The sequence below is a fragment of the Cololabis saira genome, chromosome 1 (genome assembly GCF_033807715.1).
Source record: "Cololabis saira isolate AMF1-May2022 chromosome 1, fColSai1.1, whole genome shotgun sequence".
NCBI lineage: Eukaryota > Metazoa > Chordata > Actinopteri > Beloniformes > Belonidae > Cololabis > Cololabis saira.
The window spans coordinates 5,839,410-5,863,274 of NC_084587.1; the positions used below are offsets into that span (position 1 = coordinate 5,839,410).

The window sequence follows — 23,865 nt, forward strand, 5'->3', positions numbered from 1 at the left end:
TAATTGTGTCTTGCCGCTTTTAATGTTGATATAAACCACTTTGAATTACCTTGTGTTGAATTGTGCTGTACAAATAAACTTGCCTTGCCTAACTTTTAATACATTTTGCATCATAACAAAGTAAATGTTTTCCTTGAGTTTAATTTTTCCGGTTAATAAACAGGATCTTGCAGGTTTGGGGAAGAAGCAAGTTCTTTCTAGGCGACTGTTCGAGTATTAAACCTCACACCGGCGGAGAAGCGCTGTTAAAATATTCAGGCCGTGTGAAAGGCAATACTTTGACGGGCTGAACCGAAGCGCTTCCCTTTTCTTCAGAAGTGCCGTGTCACTCGTGGTTCCCTGTGAAACGTGACGTATAAATGAGTCTGGTTCACCAGTCCAGCGATCGCAGACCCCAGAACGACACGACTGAGCGGATCCACCGCCGTCTGGCTCGCCACCTCGTCCTCACATCCACCAAGTAGGTGAGAATTCACCACGTGTTTTAGAAAAGGAAACCACCACTACGATGGAAGTATTCATATCTTTGGAGATTTGCTGCGTTTGTTTTCAGAATTGTCTTGTTTCCTGTTCAGATCTGTGTTTGGTCCTTAAAGGTCGTGTTACACATCCGCCAACAGCTCCACTTCATGGCGGTGATGTAACCTGGTTTGTCCCGTCACTGATCCCTGGGCCGTTTCTCTGGAGGTTTATCTTTATTTTTAGAAATAACCAGACCATAATGAGCAGGAACTTTGCAAAAAAGTGGTTTTCTGTCCGCGGTGAGAAACAAGTCCTTTTCCTTCCAGTTTAGAGTTTAAGATTTGAAAAGACGGTTAACCTCACAGGCGCTTTTTGCATAAGGGTCAATGACGTGACGCCTATATTTTCTGAAAAACAGATTTTTTTTCAATTCAAAAAAGGTTTTAATGGATAAAGAAATACCAGATGTATGAACTACCTGTCCCACATATGGACTCACTTGAATTTTACAAAAAATACTACTTATTTGGGATTTTGTTGTTGTTTTAAGCGTCAAAATGTCATGTGGTGCGACCGTCCGACCACGACTCTGGTTTTGAAGACTTTCTTTGAAATCACTCTAAATGTTTTTAAATCAATCTTTTGCCCTATCTGGCATGATTTCAGAAATCTCTTGTAGTGTGTAAGATTGCAACACATTTATATTTCCATCATAATATACAAACAAAGTTTGACTGATGTCCATTTTATGAAATATTATGTGGCGCGACCATTAAAAAAACAACCATTTTTGTATAATACTGAAAAAGATGTCAGAAATTAAGGAAATTTATTTATTTTAATATGAATCATGGTTGCAACACATGACCTTTTTTAAGGCTAGTGCCAATTCATCTTGACAAAAAACTCTGAAATCACTTAATTAAAAAGTTTTATATGAATTTATGTGTACACAACATTCTTAATGTTTGAACTACTGCAATAGATACTTTTTTTTTATTATTTTAAAATTGACCTGTTGAAAATCCTTATTCGTCATTGACCCATAATTAACCTGCTACCGGGCCGGACCGACCGCCTCGGCACCAACGAGGTCTAACAGACTCGATGGAGAACGTATTTGATTTTGCACCTTCGGGTACAGAAGTGTTTCTCAGAGACATGAAGCGGAGATCAGAATCTGCCTGTTGGATCCAGTAATCTCGGACTTGCTGGACTAGTTGTGTCTTTGACCTTGACATTAGCGCTGTAGTGGTGCTTTAAGGCAACGGCGCTCATTTGGCCTCCCGACTGGCCGATGACGCTGGATCGTTGGAGGTTTTCTGCATCCTCACATCACTGTTTCTCTTTTTACTGGATGACATTGTTGTCGGCGAGGTTTCAAGGTTTGGGGATGGCTGGTGTGCAGCAGAAGTTTGACTCATTTAGCTTTAAACGCTGAACTTGTTTCAGGGCTCTTTCAGCCTGGTTTTAGAGGTGGTCGGCTTTAGGAAAATACATAAATACATACGTACACATACTTTGGTGGCATAAATAACAAGTATTTGTCACTTGCACAGGATGTTTTAAACATACAGCCAATAACAAAACCCAACAGACATAAAATGTGTATCTATAAGATAAATATATGATGTTATTTAAGGTGCAGTTTACTTTAATGTACACTTTAGTGTTAAATGGGTGGGGCACCGCAAGGCTCCATTCTAGGGCCTTTTTTTTTTTCCTTAACCCGATCTGCAACTTTTAAGTAGTACCAGTAAATTCTGACTCGCTGGACTAGTTGTGTCTTTGACTTTGACTGCGGCGCTCTGGTGGCGCTTTAAGGCGACAACGCTCATCTTACCTCCCGACTGTTGGATGACGCTGGATCATTGGATGTTTTCTGCTTCCTCACATCAATATTTCTCCCTCCCCCATCACAACATTCAAAACTCACCTGTTCAAACTCGCTCACTCACTCTAACCGGACACTGTGCACTACACTACACCGGTTTGTTTTATTTATTGATTTATGTCCTTTTTTATGCTGTCTGTTGCTGCTTCTTTTGTATTTTAACTTATAAAATGTGTGTTTTAACTGTATCTCGTGTACTGTAAGGTGACCTTGGGTGACCTGAAAGGCACCTCTAAATTGATTATTATTGGATAGCATTATGTTGCGGCCCGTTTGTGGGAAACATGTTCTGAAGTCGAGTTTGTATCTCTACAGCGCTCGGACGGAGGAATGTCAGAGCTTTCTAAGGCTACCCCTGCAGAGGTGTGAGTGTGTGTGTGTGTGTGTGTGTGTGTGTGTGTGTGTGTGAGTGAAGGAAGAGAGGGAGGAAACATGAGAAGTGTCTCATTACTGGAAGAGACGTTGCAGGAGAGGATTTATTAGCCTGCTCTCTCCTGCTGTTTGGCTTCTTGGAGGCGTCCACACAAACACACACACACACACACACACACACACACACAGACACACACAGACACACACACACACACACACACACACACACACACACACACACACACAGCATGCAAGCGTAGGCCCAGGTGCTCGTTGGACAACTTTAATTCGTCTTTACGATGTGCCAAAGTATACACCTCCCTCGGCCGCGAGTCTTCCCCTTCACACAGATGTGGATATTTTTGTACGTGTGTGTGTGTTGGCCTAGATATCCTCAGCGTTTAGACGCTCAGGGAGGGAGAGATGGATAGAACAAGGCTAATCTTATGGGCTGGAGGGAAGGAGAACGGATAAAAACGTCGACGGTGAGCACGTCGTTCTCGTGGCTACTGTTCAGTCACGCCCGACCTGCAGCGACGACACGGGCGGCAAAGGTCGCGTCCAGCGGTGAAAGACAAAGTAAAAGAGCTTTCACGAACGTCTCTGAGCGTCAGAAACCTGTGGAGGGACCTCTGATCTCAGACTTTTAGGATTTGTCCCATTTCAGATGGAATTAAGCTTTTTAAGTAAAGCAACTATTGAAATCTGTATCATCCTAGAAACGAGGACTCAGAATAATTAAAACGATCAGGAAGTATATGAAACTGCGTTTCGAAATAAACCAAAGTTCCTCTTTGTCACTTTTTTCTAAACCCTTAAAATCTGGTTGTCCAACCTGCGAAGGTGAGTTTCATGAAACTATCAGTTTCATCCAGCGTGCTTACCGTAAAACTTAAAATAATGTCCCAATTATCCGCATGGAGTGGCAAAATATCTTTAATATTAAAATGCCCGTCCCAAATAAAGGCTGGGTCAAACACGGTTTTTCTGGTGGCCAAAAAATATTCTACCGTAAACAAAAATAAAGCCGACATAAACACAAACAAATAACCTTAAACGAACTGAAAAGTGTGTGAATATTTATTTAATTTCAGAGAATCTCAGAGGTCTTAAAAGATCAGTACAGCTGGATATCGTTTGCAAATAAATGGTATGAAACATCAGCAAACTCCTGGATTTTCTTACCCAACAGGGTAACGTATATAATAAAAGAAAAAACAAAGTGGCCCCAAAACAGAACCCTGAGGTACTCCGCACAGCAAAATCAGCAGAGTCGGACAGGAACTGGTTTGCTGAAACACTAAAGCTCCTACCTGACAAATAGGAAATGAACAAGGATGAAACCGGTCCAGACATTCCAACCAAATCCCTCAGTCTTTTTAACAAGATTTCATGATCGACAGTGTCAAATGCCAGGGAAAGATCCAACTGTGTTGTATCAGACCATAGCTGACACCGAGAAGCTTCTGGCACCGGCTGGTTAGATCGAAGATGCACAATAAGATTTGATTTGAATGGAGACACACAATTAATAAAGTCCCAAAAAACCCGCCTGTTGATTTTGAGATTCAGTTGATATTCACTTTTCCAGTTTTTTAAAGATACAGACAGAAAATGCAGGAAACCTCAAACCTAAATAGAAATAAATATTTTTTTAATATCATTGCATAAAACTCTCTGGGACAGTTAGATCTGTGCTTGGTTTTATTTTGTGTACATATTTTTATGTTTTTCTATGTCCAATGCTGATTATTACAAAGTGATGAATAATCAACTGGCTTTGTCTGTGAAGCCGGATTAGTCAGAACCGTTAGTTAAACTTCAGGCATGTCTTAGGGACATCAAGGACTGGATGTCCAGAAATTTCTTGCTTCTAAATTCAGATAAAACAGAGGTTATCATTCTTGGTCCAGAGCATCTTAGGAAGGGACTAGATGGTGTTGCGATGGCTTCCAGTGCAACTGTGAGAAACCTTGGTGTTGTTTTCGATCAGGATTTGTGGTTTAAACCATATGTCAATCAGGTTTGTAAAATAGCATTTTTCCATCTCCGTAATATTGCAAAGATTAGGAAAATCCTCTCGCAGAGTGATGCAGAAAAACTAGTTCATGCGTTTGTATCTTCTAGACTGGATTACTGTAATGTGTTATTAGCAGGAACTAATTTGCTGAATAGGCTCCAGCTGATCCAGAATGCAGCAGCACGAGTGCTGACAGGAATCAGCAGGAGAGACCACGTCTCTCCAGTGTTAGCGTCGCTCCATTGGCTACCTGTAAAATTCAGAATCCAATTTAAAATGTTATTACTTGCGTATAAAGCCCAAAACGGCTTAGCTCCGCAGTATTTACAAGACCTGATAGTGCCTTATGTTCCTGGCAGAGCTCTCCGCTCCCAGAGTGCAGGTTTACTCGTAGTTCCTAGAGTATCCAAATGTAGATTTGGAGGGCGGGCGTTCTGCTATCAGGCACCACTACTATGGAACCAACTTCCAATCTGGGTTAAGGAGGCTGACACCACCTCCACCTTTAAAACTAAACTTAAAACCTTTCTGTTTAGTAAAGCCTATAGTTAGTGTTTAGTAAAAGGTATGGATGGATGGAGGGATGGACGGACGGATGGATGGAGGATGGATGGATGGATGGACAGACATGTGGTCTCAGAAGTGGATGGACGGACGGATGGAGGGACGGATGGATGGATGGATGGAAGTCTGTGATGGATGTGTGGTCTCAGGAGAGTTCCTTGCAGCTCTGAGTCACTGCTGCTCCTGCGAGTCGAGCGTCTTTGACGTGTTTACGCCGAGTCTCTCAAACCTAATCAGCGTTAGACGAGTTGGATCAGCCAGGTTTAATCAGCGTGAGGCCGTGACGGCTCCCGCTCTCTCCCGCTCTCTCCCGCTCTCTCCCGCTCTCTCCCGCTCTCTGCTCCGCCGCCGTGAAACACGTAACTTCATCAGCAGCGCGGCAGCAGCCGGCTGTCACTCCTGATGAGCTCAGGGAGACGCTCCCTTCCTTTGCTCCTTTCCTTACCCAGAGGCCTCGGCGGGAAACCAGGAGACTCAGGCTCCATTATCAGACTTTTTATCAGGTCAAACATCTGTCTAGTGTTTTTATTATCCTCGTATCTGCTTTTCCTGCCCATCACTGCCCGTTTTAGCCATTAGGGCCCTGTCCCAATCCCCCCCCTACCCCTAGTTTTCATCCCTACCCCTACATTTTGTGCGTTCCCGTGAGGGTAGTGGTGTCCCAATTCCTCTTTCCACCTAGGGGGAGTGACGAAAACTAGTGTAGTGGCTATGAATCTGTATTTTCCGATGCTCACTAGCTGATCTAGGGACAGAAAAATTTCCCAGAATGCTTTTCGTCATCATTTGCGGACTGAATCAAAAAAAAAAACATGGCGGACATTTCTTATTTTTTTGTGAATAAAATCAATATTTTGAGTTAGTTTCTGCATAAAAATGCGTTTTGATTACATTTCTAGCAAGAAATATATATTTTACTTTCATAATATTCACTCAGTGAATGTAGATAATCACTCGTTTGCCCGTTGTTGCAAAGTCTTTTCAAATCTCTCCAGAATAAAGGCTGATTTATGGTTCCGCGTTACACCAACGCAGAGCCTACGGCGTAGGTTACGCGGCGACGCGCGCCGTACGCCGTACCCTACGCTGGCTCTACGTCGATTTAACGCGGACCCATAAGCTGAAGATTTCAAGTTCCTTAAAATTTGTCCCTTCTTTTTTAGGGTTAGTGAGAGTGAGGGAGGGCTAGTGAAAGAAAGTAGGGGGTGTATTGGGATTGGGCCTAAGACGTACTTTCTTCTTCTCTCTTCACTGTGTTGTGCCCGACCATATGCCCATCTGAACTTATAAAATGTATGAACATTTTGTGATTATGAGGACTTGTAAAACCAGACTTTGCCCCTTCTTCCTGAAGTCCTGCGACCCCCTTCTGCTAACTCCTGGTTATCTCGGCCTGGGTCGAGATAGCCCGTTTACGACCCCCACGGCATGGCCGGAGATCAAAACAAGGACCCAGCAGGGTTTCTGCCAGGGAAAACAGACTTCCTTGGGGGTTTTATGACACCTAAGCAGGGGTCGGGATGCAGCGGAGCCAAAACCAGACCTCAAAATGGTACTGCTTCTTTGAACCCCCCCTTTTCCGCTTTAATGTGCCTCATAAAATGGCGCTGTTGCCTGAACTACAACCCCCAGCATGCCTTGCGGGGGGGGGGTGGCGCCTACAAGCGGCGTTCATCCAATCGCAATGAGGCACCGATGACGTCACCGCAGCGCGCGTAGGATCAAAACCCCTGCCGCTGCTCCTCCTCTTCTCTTCCGATCACCCTCTCATCTGAGCTGGATCGTTTGGCTCTGGGCCAAGATCCCATCTCCCTTTCTCCCCCCGGCTGGGGGGAGGTATAAGGCCCCATCGGGCCGCTCCGGTGGACCTGCAGCCCGTTGAAGCCGCGGTGCACGGAGCCGCCCCCATCAGCTCCCGGTCTCAACTTTTCATCCAGAGTCCTGCTTCACGTGTCCCCGGTCCCTGGGAGCTGGAAAGGGGGGGGAAGCCGCTCCGAAGCTCGGCCCCGGCCCAGGGTGAGACCCGTTCCTCTTTCCTAACTTCTCTCTCTCTGCTCTTAAACTTCACCTGAAAGGACCTGTGGACAGCCTGCCCCGCGCAGAACCGAGACGCATCTCGCCGCCCGTCCCGGGGCCACGCGCTCAGGCCGACGGGCACCAGCACTCAGAAGAAGTAGACTGGCCCCGCGCGCCCCCGAGACGACGTGATAGCCTCCGGACCGCGGCTGGAGCGCCGGCTGCTTCAGCTGTACCCCCGTCCTCTCGTGATTCCAGAGTCAGGAGGAGGAGCGGGAGAGGCGGGAGGACTCTCTGGGATCGGACTCCGACCAAAGACCCGGCAGGAACCCCTGATCGGCACCCGGAGACCCGAGGAGGCGTGAGGTTTTGAGACCTGGGTGTATGAGTTTAACTGGGAGTGTTACAGAGCTAAATCTGTGTTCAGAGCTGAGATTACACCACCATCATTATAAGGACTGTTTTCATTAATTTGTAGTCACTACTTTCTGCTAGTCATCCATGTTTTAAAGCGCTGTTTTCTGCAGTTGATCACGGTTTAACACCGGGATCACCATCCGTTCTAATTGCACGTGGCCAAGAGGGCGCGTCCATCTTTAAAAGACCACAGGAGCCCGTTTGAACTGTAGATGTTCTATATCTTCGTTATTATTGCTTGATTTCTTTTCTTTTTCATTCCATGCATTTAACGTTTATGTTTCATTTTATTGATTGTTGTTTTCTAGTTAATTAATTGTTTTATGGATACTTAAGCCATTTCTGCCATCAGGTTTATTTGGGTGTTGCGTTTATCATCTTTTGACACCCGTATGTAAATAAATTCTGATTGATTTCTTTATGAGTGGTTGTGTTGTTTCATGCAAGATTTGGTCACAAATTGATTTGTTTAAGCAGAGCCTAGTGTTCGGATATCACGCCTTCACTGTTATTCTGTAAGATTTGCTGTTCTGCAGGATAATTCAAATCATAATGAGACTGATTTTCTGCTGTTAGTTATCGAATCCCACCGGAAGTAAGGCCCCGGCGGTGGTGCCCCTACGAGAATTATCATTTTTGATAATACAATTTGATAAATAGTCAACTTTATTAATTATTAATAATTCTTTAATAGAATTATCATTAGCCTTGATAACTGGACAGCCAAGCTACCTTGAGTTGCACAACATAAATGGCGCCCCAGCGTGAGGCTCTCTCGAAGCGATATTTGTGACCAGTTTGTATGAAATAACAGAACATTAATTTTGATCGGGAAAGAAAATATTTTTATTTTTCTTCCCCCCTCATTATCTGATTCCTACGGTTATTTTAAAACCTCCCGGTTCTAATGGCAACCTCGCCTCACTAAGGGTTGATTGCTTTGTTAAGTTCTTTAATTTTATTAATTTGAACTTTTATTTTTCATCACACGATTATTAATCTTGTGATTGATTTCCTCTGCAACCTTACTTCACTGAAGCTAATGCTACTGCTTCACTGAAGGTAATGGTTGGGTTTGCTTTAAGTTCTGTTAATTTTATTAACCTGAACTTTTTCTACCACTCAATTTTTGTGAATCTGTTTGAGTAATTTCCTCTTGCAACCAGGTTCCATGGAAACTAATGGTTGGCTCGCTGTAAATTCCTGATTTTTATTAATCTGAACTTTTATTGAGGGATCACTATTTTATTAATCTCTGATTAATTCCCTTTTGCAACCATACTTAACTGAAGGTAATGGTTGACTTAATTTCTTTAATTCTATTAATTGAACTGTTGCTGATTACCCCATGTGAGTTATTAATCTTCTCAGATTAATCTCTACCGTGTTTTAAGTTGAATCTTTAATTTAAAGTTATTTAAAGATTCCTCCCTTTTAATTCACTTTATTAATTCCTTTCAGTTGGTTCTTGCTTCTAAGGTTATAACCAATACCCCAGTCTCTCAGGGTTTGTTATCGGTTTAATTTCTTCTAATCTGGGTGATAACGTGAGCTGACTTCGTTAATAAGTGTAATCTCTTGCCAGAATCCCAAGCGAAGCGCTGGGGCCTGGATCGTGAGCTGAGGTGTGGTTATTAATGGCAGAGAGCTCATCGCAGTGGACGGAGAACCAGCAGAGGTGGACATGCAGGCTGATAGAGATCGACCGACAGGCAAGTCTGTTCTTAGGCTGGACCCAAAAGTGGTGAGCCCGGTCATCTCATCCCCTGAGCCCCCTGGTCAGACGCCACCATGAGTAAGCCAAAAATTAATTACCCGAAAGGAGCTGCGGCCCTTCCCAGTTTTCACTGTTACTGACGCTGAAGAAGCAGCTCAGCGTCTTCTTAAAGTAAACCAGAGGAGAACAGATCACGATTAACAACCAAGGCGCAGACGCCGTACCTCAGAGCGAGGGGGGTCCCACGTTTGACCTTTTTTAGCAAAAGAACACTGAACAGCTGCATTACCTTGTATGCAGCGGGCCCCTCACAATTTTTCTGACCCAGAAGTGGAAGCCCGCTCCACACCTGAAAGGGGGGTAGGATACTTTGGGGCGTTAAAAAAAATTCACGCCTACACACAATTTCCAGGCTTCCATAGCCGACATAAGTTAATTGGTGTGTTTTTGTCGCCTAGCAATTAATCAAAGAGTGGTTAAATTGTTGGTTTTTGATTTTAGGTACAGTGTGCATACTGAAACCTAACTAACCCCTCCTTTTATCTTTCATCTACCGCACTTTAAGAGTGATATCACTGTGTTAGGTAAATGAATGATGTTATTGCTTTGAATATGTTTTTCTTTTCATATTTTTGTGCATTGCTCGCCTAGTGGACTAACCAGGCTAGCCTCACGCCCCCAACCAGAGTTTATGACCACATGGACTGGTGCACCGTTGTTAGATTCGACAACCAGACCCTGCATTCCGGTTTTCGATTCGAAGGGGGGATGTTGTGCCCGACCATATGCCCATCTGAACTTATAAAATGTATGAACATTTTGTGATTATGAGGACTTGTAAAACCAGACTTTGCCCCTTCTTCCTGAAGTCCTGCGACCCCCTTCTGCTAACTCCTGGTTATCTCGGCCTGGGTCGAGATAGCCCGTTTACGACCCCCACGGCATGGCCGGAGATCAAAACAAGGACCCAGCAGGGTTTCTGCCAGGGAAAACAGACTTCCTTGGGGGTTTTATGACACCTAAGCAGGGGTCGGGATGCAGCGGAGCCAAAACCAGACCTCAAAATGGTACTGCTTCTTTGAACCCCCCCTTTTCCGCTTTAATGTGCCTCATAAAATGGCGCTGTTGCCTGAACTACAACCCCCAGCATGCCTTGCGGGGGGGGGTGGCGCCTACAAGCGGCGTTCATCCAATCGCAATGAGGCACCGATGACGTCACCGCAGCGCGCGTAGGATCAAAACCCCTGCCGCTGCTCCTCCTCTTCTCTTCCGATCACCCTCTCATCTGAGCTGGATCGTTTGGCTCTGGGCCAAGATCCCATCTCCCTTTCTCCCCCCGGCTGGGGGGAGGTATAAGGCCCCATCGGGCCGCTCCGGTGGACCTGCAGCCCGTTGAAGCCGCGGTGCACGGAGCCGCCCCCATCAGCTCCCGGTCTCAACTTTTCATCCAGAGTCCTGCTTCACGTGTCCCCGGTCCCTGGGAGCTGGAAAGGGGGGGGAAGCCGCTCCGAAGCTCGGCCCCGGCCCAGGGTGAGACCCGTTCCTCTTTCCTAACTTCTCTCTCTCTGCTCTTAAACTTCACCTGAAAGGACCTGTGGACAGCCTGCCCCGCGCAGAACCGAGACGCATCTCGCCGCCCGTCCCGGGGCCACGCGCTCAGGCCGACGGGCACCAGCACTCAGAAGAAGTAGACTGGCCCCGCGCGCCCCCGAGACGACGTGATAGCCTCCGGACCGCGGCTGGAGCGCCGGCTGCTTCAGCTGTACCCCCGTCCTCTCGTGATTCCAGAGTCAGGAGGAGGAGCGGGAGAGGCGGGAGGACTCTCTGGGATCGGACTCCGACCAAAGACCCGGCAGGAACCCCTGATCGGCACCCGGAGACCCGAGGAGGCGTGAGGTTTTGAGACCTGGGTGTATGAGTTTAACTGGGAGTGTTACAGAGCTAAATCTGTGTTCAGAGCTGAGATTACACCACCATCATTATAAGGACTGTTTTCATTAATTTGTAGTCACTACTTTCTGCTAGTCATTCATGTTTTAGAGCGCTGTTTTCTGCAGTTGATCACGGTTTAACACCGGGATCACCATCCGTTCTAATTGCACGTGGCCCAGAGGGCGCGTCCATCTTTAAAAGACCACAGGAGCCCGTTTGAACTGTAGATGTTCTATATCTTCGTTATTATTGCTTGATTTCTTTTCTTTTTCATTCCATGCATTTAACGTTTATGTTTCATTTTATTGATTGTTGTTTTCTAGTTAATTAATTGTTTTATGGATACTTAAGCCATTTCTGCCATCAGGTTTATTTGGGTGTTGCGTTTATCATCTTTTGACACCCGTATGTAAATAAATTCTGATTGATTTCTTTATGAGTGGTTGTGTTGTTTCATGCAAGATTTGGTCACAAATTGATTTGTTTAAGCAGAGCCTAGTGTTCGGATATCACGCCTTCACTGTTATTCTGTAAGATTTGCTGTTCTGCAGGATAATTCAAATCATAATGAGACTGATTTTCTGCTGTTAGTTATCGAATCCCACCGGAAGTAAGGCCCCGGCGGTGGTGCCCCTACGAGAATTATCATTTTTGATAATACAATTTGATAAATAGTCAACTTTATTAATTATTAATAATTCTTTAATAGAATTATCATTAGCCTTGATAACTGGACAGCCAAGCTACCTTGAGTTGCACAACAACTGTTTCTGTACAACCACCACAGATTCCCTCCCCGTCAGCATCTTTCTCCATCTTGGTTTCTCCATCTTTTGACTCCTTTCCACACGAGCTCCTCGGTTGATCAGTTCGGGGGAGATCGACCTGTCGGCTTCAAAGAGCCGAGTCACTGAGACGAAACAGCAGAGCAGATCTGTGAGGTCACCAGAAGTCGACATCAGGATGTTGCAGGTTAAAACAACATGATAATAAAACCCTAAAAGGAGAAGCTTTAGTGTCTGTTTGTGTTACAGACTGTCTGCAACATGAGCACTTCCTCTTTTGTCTTCCTCTAAACGGTGTGTTTGTTTTTTGGCCCTTTTTACACTCCGATTCTGAATGAGAAGTGTTTAAAGGTCACTTTTCACAGTGCATTCCTGTTCCTGTGCACTTGTTACGGTAGCCAGACCGAAGCCAGATTTTGACTTTTAGGCTGGTGGAATTATTTCAAATCAAACTGTGGACTAAGTTGCAACAACATACCAAGATAACGGTAAAATATCATGCATGTGCACCTTCAAACTGACCAAAAGTGGCAGACGCTCTGCACATACTTCCAACTGAGCTTCAGCGCCGTAGCAGCAGAAGAAGAAGCTGATGACGTAAAAGAAAGTGTAGGTTTTGTCTGAGCTGTAAAGTTTCCTAATTCGACGGAGCATCAATCTGCTGTCGGCTAAATAATTTAGTTTGGTCTGAGACACGACGGGTCACCCAGAACAAAGGCCGTCACCAGTGAACTCAAAGGGAGGAGCTTGTTGAAACCCAAACTGGGCTTTGATAGTTGAGGTAAAACTACGGCACGCTTACTAAAGTACAGGCTTGATTATAGTTGTTGAAGACTTTAGATGGGAAGACGTGCTCCAGTTTGGTTCAGTTTTAAAAGTAGAATGAATTTTGAAGCTTTCTTTGTACAAATCAGGAAGTCAAAACAACCACCAGCCAATCAGTGTTTGGACTTTTTTATTAGGTCTCCATGAACGGGCTCAGGTTTCTTTAATACAGATTCTTGTTAAGAACATGTACCGTAAAACACCAAATAAATGCCTGGGCCTTTATAATTCATTATTTGTATAATTCTTTATTTTTAAAAAGGGACAGTGTACATTGATCAACTTTTCCTTGCAGAAAGTAAATGTACCCGAGTTAGCCGAAAGGCTAATTTTCATCGGCAGCCCCTTCGCCAGATGTTAATAGACTTTTTTTTTAATAAAATAAAAAATGCACAATAGACATAAACACAAATACAGCATGCATGACATATCACAACCAAGACAGATACAGTGCAAAAATAGAATAGAATAAAAAAAATGAATAAAAGTACAGTACAATCATCTTAAGACAAGCCAAATTGGGTAGCATACAGTTTTAAATTACATTTATTCACTTCCTACCACTAGTAGTAGTACTACTAGTGTTCACATCTTTGTGAGTCAACAAGCCAGTCCTTTGCATGAACTTTAAAAGAGTGATATGATGGAGGTTCTCTGACTGATTGTGGTACTGTATTAGTAACTATTATATATTATTATTAGGATTGTATTCCATTGGTGTGATGCTCTGAATGAGACAGCCTGGCTGAATGTGGTTTTCCTGAATGGAATTGAGCAATCTTTTTTTAGTGGCTCTGATAGCAGGGGATTTCAATTTTATGAAACTGGATAGTGGAGGAGGAGCTGAACCATGCATGATCTTATATACCAGACAAATATTTTTGTATATGATGAGATTTTCCCAACTCAGCAGTTTATACTTCTTCAAAATACGGCAATGATGATGTCTGAAAGGTTTTTTTATCCAGTGTTTTAAGTGCTTGTTTGTATAATTCCAGTGGTTTCATTGCTGTGGAGTGTGTATTGGACCAACTTATCAGACAGTATGTGATGTGATAGATGATCATAGAGAAGAAGTATACCTTATTTGGTGTTTTACGGTATAATCAGGTCAAATCGGCCTGAAACGCAGAGACTTCTGGAGACAAGTGGTTGCAGGCATCCAAAAGAAGCACCACATGATCTGAAAATTGCTTTTCTGGACTTAAAGCTTCATGAAGACTGTTTTAAGGGCTCCTCATCTTAGTGGCTTTAAGGTTTTGTCCAAGAAGAACTTTGTTTCTCAAATCTCAAGTCATCTGAACTGTGGGGATGAGTAGTGGAAGTCTGTCCTTTTGGTTTAATGAGACCAAACGATGGGAGCATTAAGCTCTGGAGCAGTTTTGCTGCTTCTGGGACCGGGAACCTCGTTTGGGTGCGTTTTGATTATGATGAGTAATTTTAAAGGAAAAAAACTCTAGCCAGTCTAACTATAGACCTTTGCTTGGTTTTCAAACAGCACCAGGTCTTGGTGCTGGAGTGGACCAGACCGCGGTCCTGATGGGATTCTGTAGAGGAGGTTCAAGGTCATCAGAGACCAGGCAGATTAGATGACATGATGAAAAGAAAATGGGCTAAAATCCCCTGAGACATTTGCTAACCTCGTTAGACTTCTGATAACTGTTCTGGTTGTTCCTAAATTAACGAAACTACACGATTGAGTTAACTATAATTTCGGGCTCTTTTTCTTGTTTTATTTATTTTATTTTTTTCTCGTTTCAACTGAACACATTGGTGAAACATCTTAATTTAGTTCAGCATTCTTGACCTTTGGAACCAAATAAACTGTAAACAAAGTCAACTTTCTTTCTTTCTTTTTCTATTTTTGTCAAAGGGAGCTAATAATTTTGACCTTTTTATTTTTTTCCTTTTAAACTGTCAATGAATTGACAAAAGATAACTACCACCATCAGATGCTTTATTTTCTTTTATAAGCTGAACTGTCCGAGGAAGCACTTGCCACATCAAAACTCGTAAAATACAGTTTCTTACCCGAGAACGAGCTGCTGCAGTGATGTGAGTTGAGATGGCCCTGTCCCAATCCCCCCCACTTCCCCTAGTTTTCATCCCTACCCCTACATTTTGTGCGTTCCCGTGAGGGTAGTGGTGTCCCAATTCCTCTTTCCACCTAGGGGTAGTGAAGAAAACGAGTGTAGTGGCTATGAATCTGTCCCTACGGAGCGAGGGTTTTCGGATGCACACTAGCTGAACTAGGGACAGAAAAATTTCCCAGAATGCTTTTCGTCGTCATTTGCGGACTGAATAAAAAAAAAAAACATGGCGGACATTTCTTATTTTTTTAGTGAATAAAATCAATATTTTGAGTTAGTTTCTGCATAAAAAATGCGTTTTGATTACATTTCTAGCGAGAAATATATATTTTACTTTCATAATATTCACTCAGTGAATGTACATAATCACTCGTTTGCCCGTTTTTGCAAAGATCTCGCCAGAATAAAGGCTGATTTATGGTTCCGCGTTACACCAACGCAGAGCCTGCGGCGTAGGTTACGTGGTGATGTACGGCGTACCCTACGCCGTAGGCTCTGCGTCGATTTAATGCGGACCCATAAATCAGCTCCCGGGCCGGCAGGCAGAAATCCCGAAATTTTTGGAGCAAATTTCTTAACAGGCGTAGCTACAACTGTTAGATTTCATCTATTAAACCAACATTTATCTTCCTAAATGATTTATTTCAGCCAGCGGTAATTCTCCACAGAGCTGCAGGTTTCTCCCCCGGGACGACGGCGCAGGTTGACCTGCGGCTCTTATCATCCCTGAAAACATCCCAGCAAATTTCTTAAAAGGAACCCTGGTTATTAAGACTTGTAGTCCCTAATTAGCCACAATTGTTCTCTTATACTAAAATATGTTGTTAGAAACACATAAAATAATCTAATTGCTTTAAAAATCTACAATGTTTATCACATATTTTGACCTGCGGGAGGCGCCATGTTTTACTTGCGCAATGCATTCTGGGGGTGATGACGTAGAGCGGTGGCTCTGGGAAGATAATCCGCGTTAGTTTAACTGGGACAGGTATCTAAAACATAGTTGAGCAGCTCTCTCCCGGCCGTGGAGGCTAACGAGGGAGCCCATAAGACGTCTCGGTTCAGGCAAACTGGATCAAAGTTCTGTGATGCACGGGAGATCTGCAAAAATGATCAATGTCGTGCGCATCTTACCAGTGCATTAGGCTACGGCGTCAACGCCGTAGCCTACGGCGTTGACGCCGTAGCCGTGGCTCTACAGCCTGCAGCGCTCCGCCATCCGCTCTGGCCGCCGCCGGGATGGAGACGCCGGTGCAGGATGCACGTTTGGGTGGGCATAGCCCACCCCTGCCCCCCCTAAAACCGGCCTCGGTGCTGGGTCCACCATTTGATGACAGACCAGAGGCTGAGGGGACTGGCCCGGGACTTTGACGAAACGGGAGGCGCAGACTTCGCGTCAAATAGGCAAGAACATCTTTATTTAATTTAATGACGCCAGATCTGGCTGGGGTTTTTATTGTAGCATCGGCTATCTGCTAGTTGGAACGTGTGGTCGGTTAGTCTATCTGAGTTTTATGGTGTTTTTATAGTTCATGCTTTATGGTGCGGTACTTTTTTTTTTTTTTTTTTTTTTACTTTTTTGTAGGTGCGCCGTCACCTTAATATTTAGCTGTGTTTTGATCTGTGTTTCTGGTGCGCCGTAACCTGTTTAGCTGTGTTTTCAGCTGTTTCTGGGTGTCAAAACAGTGTACGGGGGTTAGCAGGAGCCACCGTCTGACGTCACTACCCAGAATGTAAACGTCAATGGCGACCTACGAGTTAAATTATATTTTCAAATTTTATAAAAATGAAGACATCAACAAGGTTTTTTATATCACATTGTTATAATTGATACCAACATTTATCTTTTAAGACCTACATGTCTTAATAGCCAGGGTTCCTTTTAACAGGCGTTATTTGGATAATCTGAGCCCAATAAAGTGACATATTAACAGCGCTACAGCTGAAATTAAAACAGCGTTTGGCTCTCAGCTTCCTGATTTAAGGGTGGTGCTGAAAGTAGGAGTAGTGGGAGTATTGGGACAGACCCCTGGGAAGATTTCAAGTGCCATAAAATCTGTGGCTTCTTTTTTAGGGGTAGTGGTAGTGAGGGGGGGCTAGTGGTAGAAAGTAGGGGGTGTATTGGGATTGGCCCTAAATTCAAATCTGCTCGAGTGATTGTTGGGTTTTTGTCAAGATAAACTGCTTTTTGAACTTTTTCTTTGCGTCTTTTAACCACAGCCACAAAGATCTGTCAATCAAGAGGTTGTAACCCCCAACCCTGGGAGATCAGATAACAGCCATCAATGTGTTTCAGTAGCCGTGTCTGTTTAGGAAGGCGAGGACAAGCTTTTATTTTGTTAAATTTGGTCCAACCTCCCTTGAATGTGTCTGCTTGAGGAGTCTTAAACCTACTGGGAAAACCACACGGTCGACAGCCGTGGAAATCTGGTGTAACGTGATGCCACACGGAGAAACATCAGGTTTGATGTGGCGCGATGGTTCATAATGACAAGCTGTCCTCCCGATTCATCCTCTTCTCCCGTGATCAGAGGGCAGAACTGGCTCCGCCAGCGATTCCTGCAAGTGACCCAAGACTTTCAGTTTCTGCGGTTTGTGTAGTTTTCAGGTTTCATCCAAGACAGATGTTGTCAGACACCATCAGCAGGACAGAGAGTGAGCTTTATAGGGAGGGTGAGGTACGTTTCTTGCATGAAATACTAAGATTTAAGGTTCCTGCATGAGTGCTACACAGGGAAATATACATATCCTGTACCACAGATCAAAAACCACCAGTAAACAGTCAATACCCCTGTTGGTAATGTCGACACCATAGGGCTGGTCCATTTTAAGGGCCTAATATGGGCTTAAATCCTGAAATGAATAAATAGGAGCCCCCAGTTCCTGAAACAGCAGCTCCATCCATAGTGGGATCCGATTCTCACCGTGGGGTTTGATTTAAATATCTGGACATGAACGCCACATCTAAAGCACCAATTGTCCAATTAGGGCCCGAGCACTGACAGTGCGAAGGCCCTGCTGTATCTGTAGGAATTTTTTTTTTTTTTTCTCGTTTTTATTTTTCCGACGAAAGGAGGGCCTTTTTTTAACCCTAAACGTGCCCCAAAAGTCACCAAATTTTGCACGCAAGCCTGGCCTGGTGATAAATTTGATATTTCATGGTTTGCATTAATGGGCGTGGCCTAATGGCTCAACAGCGCCCCCTAGAAAACTTTGTGCCTCAAGCCCCACAATACGGTTTGACGTACATGCACGAAAATCGGTACACACCTGTATCATGTCACAACTTAAAGAAAAGTCTCTTGGCGCCATGGCGGAAACCGAACAGGAAGTCGGCCATCTTGAATTAATCGTGTAATTTTGGAGCAATTTATGTCATTTCTTCGGCCGTTAATGCGGCCTGAACCGTAACGTGCACCCAGGGGTGTTATACATCAAAATGTGCGTCTCCATCCTGCGACACCACGCATTACTTTTCTCAGTTCTTTTTTTCTTACCGTGGCGACGCTAGACGCCAAAAAGCGCGCCCCCCTTCATCTGATTGCTCCATATTTGATAGTTCCTACTTTCTGCTATAACTTTTGAAGGGTTTGACATAAAGACTCGTGGGTGGTGTCATCTGACTTAGTTTTGAGTACTTGACCTTTTATTAGTGCAAATTGCACGCGCCAGGGCCCGTTCATCGCTGCTTGCAGCTTTAATTATCCCTTTGGTTGCATGTGTTTTTTCTTGGTTCTTGTCAATGTTTCACCTTCCATCCAGAGACATCCTCAGTCCTGACAGGTCAGTCAGTTTGAACTGGTGGCGTCACATCATGGCCCTGGTGCAAATATTTGTTTTGTGTCCCCACCCCTGTCTTAAACGAAAGTGCACTATAGAGAGCTGCTATTAAATGGGTTAATGTTGTGTCTGTCTCCTCGTAGCCCCCCTGTGGTCGGGTCAATGCAGTTTCACAGCGGGACGCTGCTTTTTCCTCAGTTGCAGTAAAAGCTGCCGCCTGTCGGGGGCGTGACGGAGAACAGCAACCTGCTAGAGGAAGGTTTACATTAACTGATGGTTATAACCTTTTATAATTTACTAAATAAGCATTATGGTGCATCAATGAATGCTTGAAACTAACTAAAACATTTGGTTCAAGGTGGTGATTAATCACATGAAAAGTGGGTTCCTTATGAAATCACAACCAGTATTTCATCTCCTGCTGGCTGTTAATCTATAATGTAGATTAAATACACTCTTATAATACACTCTTGGTTGTGCTTTTGTCGATCCAAAGCTGACTAAACTGCAGTGAATTTGATCATAAATAGACTGAATTGGACTGTATTTGATGGGATTGCACTGATATTGATGACTTTAGCTTTAAAGTGACTTTTAACGATACGTTCGTGGTGTATAAATAAAGATGTCAGTGTGGCTGTCGATGAACATTTCTGCTGCTCATTTTTTAGCAATCCAGCCTTTAAGGCTATTTTATGTTGAGATTAATCAGATGTGAGAAGTTAAAGATGGACTTAAATTGCTTTATTTTCTCCTTCCCAGGCATTTCCTCTGTTTCCAGAGTTGTTTCTTTGATTGGTTGAATGTCTATCCAGTGGTGGCAGGTTTTTCTGTGTCCGTCGGTACTTTCCCTCTGGAAATCAGTCAAAACCAGAAGAGCCGGAACAATTATTTCTAGGAATAAATGATAATAGCTGGCCAGGTTAAAGAAATGCAGCCTACGTGACATTTAGTCAATCAATCATCAATCAAATTTTATTTATTTAGCACCTTTCATCCAGGTACATGAAATACAAAGTGCTTTGACATTTTGACTGAAAAATAAGCGTAATAAACAAAAAATAAAAAATAAAAACTGGGAGACCAATGCACACTGACATACAATATAGTTAATTAAAATGAAAAAAAAATTATAAAAGTTCAAGGATTAAGGCTAAAAAATAATCAGTCCACAAAAATAAAATATAATAATAAAAACATTACAAGAAATAGATAAATAAATAAAACAGATACCTTTTAAAAATGTTAAACAGAATAAAACTATAAAATTTGATGGTGCATAAAAGCCAGACCAAAGAGATGAGTTTTTAGTCTACGTTTAAAAATGTTTAGTCTATGTTTTAAAAATGTTTAGGCTCATTTATTGGCAGTTGAGTAACATGTGATTTAACCACCGACAGCACATTTGGCCTAAATTTAGAATCTGTTATTAATTGTATTGGTTTTTTGTATTGACTTTTAGGACTGGCAGGAAGTTGAGTAAAGGCAGCACGTATGGGGATGTATCGAGTGAACGAGCTCGTCGCGGTCCAGCGGGAGCTAAAAGAGGAGCACGGACAGATAACGGATGACACACTTATCTCATTGATTAACGGCTGAGCCATTTGGGTTCACTGTAAGTGACAGGAACCATTAATGCAGGTCACGCATCCATGTCGGCCGCCGGCCTCTCTCTCCATCGGGTGAAAATCACTAAAACATACATGACATCTGCAGAGATGGAGGTTAATATGTCGGGTTTTTATCTCATCACTCATAAACGTGATCACTGGCATCCTCTCTGACGAGCTCCAGGAGACTCTGATTTGATTTGAATTAGATTTTGAAGATTTTATTTCAAACATGCATGATTAAAAAAAGATTACAAAAAACAGAATATATATATATATATATATATATATATATATATATATATATATATATATATATATATATATATATATATATATATATATAATTATTATAATTATTATTATTATTATATTATTATTATTAATATATATATATGTGTATATATATATATATTAATAATATTATATATAAATAATAATTAATAATATATAATAATATTATTAATATATGTATATATTGCATGATTAAAAAAAGAGTACAAAAAACAGAATATATATATATATATATATATATATATATATAAATAATAATAATATTATTATTATAATTATTATAATTATTATTATTATTATTATTATATTATTATTATTAATATATATATATATATATATATATATATATTAATAATTATATATATAATATTTATATATATATAATATTGTTATTATTATTATTATTATTATTATAATATTATTATTATTAATAAATATATATATATATATATATATATATATATATATATATATATATATATATATATATATATATATATATATATATATATATATATATATATATATATTGAATAACTATATAAGAGTAGATATGCTATATATACACTGGTTCATATACAGTATTTACCTCCAATTATATACATAAAAATTACTATAAATCTCTATATCGACATATCTACATATAACTATAAATCACTATATATTAATAAAGATATAGATACACAAATTCTGTACGTATAGTACAACTGATCTGGAGGAAACGAGTTCATAAAACGGATATTGCAGTGAAATGTTGCATTATGGGTATTCTTTAAGACTTAACAGTTTTGGAAACAGTCTAAAGTGGTGCTTGTGATGTATTTCTGCTGACTTAGTTGGTATTCCCAGAGTCGGGCAGGAAGGAGGGCGGGGGGGCTGTGATGCAGTTGGGAAGAAGAGGAAAAAAAAAAAGAAGCTCAATTTGTTAAACTTATTGATCGCATTGCTGCAGCTTTTCTAAAAATGCCCCTGAGAGAAGCAGCGCGTCAGTCCAGCATCACGGGGGAGATCGATGAACCGTCTCAATAAGATCGTGGTCCAGGGAGGAAAAGTAAAAGGTTTCTTTGGGTTTTTTTCCACTTGTTCCTACCACAGTCAGTACTCGAGAGGTAAAAAAGAAATCAGGGGGGATGGTGGATTTTATCATATGGGGACAGATAATTTGTGCTGATTATAAATAATATAATATATTACAAATAATAGCAGTGACCAAAACACCTGCAGAAATACTGCAGGAATGACATAGCAGCAGTTAAATGCAGCCTTCTGTAAGCTTTAAATATCCACTGGGCTTACATCAAATACATCAAAACACAACAATAAAAAACACTTTTCTGAACTTATCAATATGACTCTGTCCTTCACAGGATAAGTAACATGGATCACTGCAAAAACTCACAATCTTAACAAGAATATTTGTCTTATTTCTAGTTAAAATGTCTCATTTTAGTAAAAAAATCTCATTACACTTAAAACAAGACTCATCACTGGAAAAAAAACAACAATTTTCACCTGTTTCAAGTAGATTTTCACTTAAAATAAGTAGAAAAATCTGCCAGTGGAACAAGATTTTTTTGCTTGTAATAAGAAGAAAAATCTTGTCCCACTGGCAGATTTTCCTACTTATTTCAAGTGAAAATTTACTTGAAACAGGTGAAAATTGTCAAATAAGTTATTTTTCTGGTGATGACTCTAAATGTTGAAATAGCAGTAAAACCACATTCATTGATGAAATGACATAAGGGATGGAAAGGGGGGATGGCAGTTTTACAGGGGGGATGATTTGGACCGTTTTTATTTATTTCATCCCCCCTCAACTCCAGTACTGACCACAGTAATAGGTAAGATGTTTGTCGGCCCACGTGGATGTCGTATTCTCACGTTCTCACTGGTTTTTCAGTTGAAACGGGAGGTGATTATGTTCTGAAATCAGCAGGAATGCTTCCCCGGGGCGTCGGGCGTCGGTACGTGGGGCTTAGCTGCTGCTGCTGAAGATCTGACAGCCTCTTGTATACAGCTCACAACACAAACCCACATGCAGATGCTATCTGGAATTGAGACAAGGCTCGGCAGATTCCCACCAATCACATCCAAGGACAGCGAGATCATCCTCCAACTCCCCCGTCGTGAGGGAGGGCTCTTCACCATCATCACTCAAACCCTCTTCCTTTTCTCTCCCTCTCCACATCTACAGTACCTCATGTGCAAAACACGGTAGCAAAAACTTAAATTATGACACCAGCTCCTCTCCAGCTGTTCAGGAAGCATGGATATGTCATATAAGTTGTTGTTGTCAGGCTGTTTTTTAGTTTTATTTTAGTCCTTGGGTCAAACTATCATTTTAGTTTTTATTAGTTTTAGTCATGTTCATTCTCCTTTTAGTCGTGTCAAGTTTCAAAAATAATTGAGAGGGGGAAGATTTTTTTTTTATTATGCACTTCGAGAAAAAAGTCGAAATGTCGAGATTAATGTTGAAATATAATTTCAAGAATAAAGTTGAAATTGTACTTCAACATTAATCTCATGGAAGCATGGATATGTCATGTAAATTGTTTCTGTCAGCCTGTTTCAATTTTAGTTTTAGTCTAGTCTTTGGGTCCAGTTATCATTTTAGTTTTTATTAGTTTTAGTCACGTTCATTCTCCTTTTAGTCGTGTCAAGTTTCAGTCGACTAAAAGTCTGAGCATTTTAGTCTTATTTTAGTCAAAGATTGTATTTAGCCAAACCCATTTTACAATTCAAACAAGGTTATCTTATTATTATATTATTGTCACCTTATAGACTCAAGAATACATGAATTCCAGATATAGAAGACTCTAATTTGAGTTTAAAACATAGGCAAGTTTATTTGTATAGCACAATTCAACACAAGGTAAAAGCGGCAAGACACAATTAAACAGTAAATAACAAATAAAATGATATTAAATGATAAGAAAAGAGGTAAAATAATATTTAAAGCTGCAGTCAGCGATGAACGGGCCCTCGCATTCATGGCCACCGCCCCCCATAAGCATATCAGACATGACACCACCCACGACTTTCTATGTCAAACCATTCAAAAGTTATAGCAGAAAAAAGTATTCGAGG

At 41.8% G+C, this 23,865-nt stretch overlaps 1 protein-coding gene across 2 annotated transcripts in view; it reads left to right on the forward strand.

Moving 5' to 3' along the window:
- The first annotated feature begins 407 nt into the window (after positions 1–407).
- The window catches only part of rab11fip4b (RAB11 family interacting protein 4 (class II) b), a 112,529-nt gene continuing 89,071 nt past the window's right edge, over positions 408–23,865 (forward strand). The window contains exon 1 of one of the 2 annotated variants that reach the window (XM_061732187.1): positions 408–464. The gene's annotated coding sequence lies outside the window, so the exon portion shown is untranslated. The remainder of the gene's footprint in view (positions 465–23,865) is intronic. The other variant, XM_061732273.1, reaches the window with a different exon arrangement.